The sequence below is a fragment of the Lepisma saccharinum genome (assembly GCF_977018435.1).
Source record: "Lepisma saccharinum chromosome 12 unlocalized genomic scaffold, izLepSacc3.1 SUPER_12_unloc_1, whole genome shotgun sequence".
NCBI classification, from domain to species: domain Eukaryota; kingdom Metazoa; phylum Arthropoda; class Insecta; order Zygentoma; family Lepismatidae; genus Lepisma; species Lepisma saccharinum.
This window is the reverse complement of record NW_028142891.1, coordinates 12,648,169-12,650,761: the sequence shown is the minus strand read 5'-3', so window position 1 is coordinate 12,650,761 and position 2,593 is coordinate 12,648,169.

Sequence of the window (2,593 nt, the reverse complement as noted above, 5' to 3'; positions counted from 1 at the left end):
GAAAAATGCAGCTGATGCAACAGAACTCGATGCTATAAAATTAACTCTTACCACACTTCAGAATACTGTAGCTGATTTGCCTACTTCTCAGGAAATCAGGGCTATGAGGAGAGCAGTATATCGAATTTTAAAATTTGAGGATATCAAAAACATTGAATCAACAATTGCGTAAATCAGAGATACTGTTGCTAGTCTCCACAACAATGAAATAATTAACGAACTGCTTGCATGATTTACAGAAATCAGAAGTCAAGTACGCGATCTTGGTACCCAGAGTTCTAAATTGAAACTTGTGGAAAATTTACACGAGATTATTTCTAATATTACGTTACAAATTACTACTCTTGAAGCAAGTCAAGAATCTGTTTTATCAGGTTTTGCTACTCAACTTCACGATCTCAAAGAGGAATATAAACAACTGTATGTTGATGTAAAAATCAAACCTAGCTACGATGAGTTAGTTCGTACTATCAACGAACACTTGGAATCGGTATTAAACAGACTAGATAACGTAGATACTCGTCAATTTTATTCTATGGAAATTGTTAGGTTACAAAGTGTTCCAAATGCTCGAGAGCACTGGACGTACGCCAATGCTGGCAATGTTTACAAATTATATCCGTACACTGAGGTACATGATTTTTTTGTTGATGGTAGTTTACGATTTCTGAAGTTTAGTTTTCTAAAACATGGAAAACATATTGAAGTTCCTCGGTTTACTATAGTGCGAAGAGATGGTACACACAAGGCAGTTCAAATACCTATTGAGGCTACCAATAAATATAAAGTACAAGACGACGGACAATTATCAGTTTTTGATATTGAAATTGGTGACAAGCTAGTATTTGACATAAAGCGGTTATACCCTGAGGACAATCCATTTTATGAGATATTCTCACTTCGAACTCGATGTCAAGACAAGATATAGTTCATGAGTTACACAAACCAGCCCGTCGCAATTACAAGCGATTACGTGCAGTAACGAAAGGTGTAAATGAATTCTTCCAGGCTGATCTGATCGAGATGGCTCCTCCAAGGGGGACTTTAAAAAATTTCGATAAGATAAATCATGGTTACAAATATATGCTTACAGTTATTGATACCGTTAGCAAATATGCATGGGCTGTTCCCTTATAAGTGGGTGCAAATTTTACCCAAGCTAACTCATGATTACAACAATACAGTACACAGTACTATTCACATGAAACCTGCTAAGGTAACCAAATCTGATGAGCAACGATTGATTTCTACTGTTTATTGTAAAAAGTATAAATACACTACTAAGTAGCCAAAGTTTAAAATAGGGGATCAGGTAAGGGTCAGTAAATATAAACAGTTATTCGAAAGAAGTTTTCCTAAAAATTGGAGTACGGAGTTATTCTCAGTGGTTCAAGTTTTACCAGGGAATAGAAATACATATATCATAAAAGATCATCATAACAAAATATTGAAAGGGAGATTCTATGAAGAGGAACTTAGTAAAACAAAATATCGAGATACATATCTAATCGAGAAAATATTGAAGAAGAAAAATAATAAATTGTATGTGAAATGGTTAGCTCTGCCAGACAAAAGTTGGATAGAAGCAAACCAGGTGATTCTTTGACACCAACATGGAATGTGGTACCGCGTTTACCAGATGTAGTGGAAACTAATAAAAAAAATTGAGAGTTGTTACCTGATAACATAAGATCTCTCATTGCAGGCCCATCAGGATGTGGAAAAACCACTTTGCTGGTTGGAAAAATAGACACTTGTATGTATTCTCAAGAGTTTAGAACAACCGAAATACCAACAACTCATGACACTGTACGAGGGACTCGGCATAGCTACATTTGAATCAACAATAAAACCTCTCGACCAATGTTTGAAAAATTCTGTTGTGGTGTTCGATGATGTTATTCTGGAAAATCAGAATGAAATTAGAACTTTTTTTACACAGAGTCGTCACAAAGAAATAGACTGCTTTTATTTAGCTCAAACTTATTCCAAAATTCCCAAACAGTTACTACGAGATAATACAAACTTAATCTGTTTGTTTCGTCAAGATCATACTAAATTGAAACATGTATACGATGATTATGTGGGAGGAGACTTAAATTACAATCAATTTTCAAAATTCTGTTCATCTTGTTGGAACAGCGACGATTTTGGATTTGTCACTATCGACATGACTCGTAAACCTAACAATGGTAAATTCAGAAATAAAATCAACGACTTTTTAAACGTTGAAACGATATAAAATAACCATTAATCAAAAAACAAAAATATGACAAAACATAAAATAGAAGATAATTCGAAATTACGAGAGTACTTGTCCAAACGTTTCAAAGGTTGGAAATCAGAGAATCGAGGTTTTTACGAACAACACAAGCGTCAAGACCAACCTATTATCGATGCAATTAGTGGTGTCGGTAAAGAGATTAAGAGTGTGACGGAACAAAATAAAAACCTCATCAATGAATTGGTACCTCTTACTGCTAAAAATTATGCAGATTTCCCTCCTACGCTATTATCTAGTATTCACACAGTTCTGGTACTCGAGGAACCACCTGCTAAAGCAGCTATAGAAGAATCAGAGAAAATTGAGTTG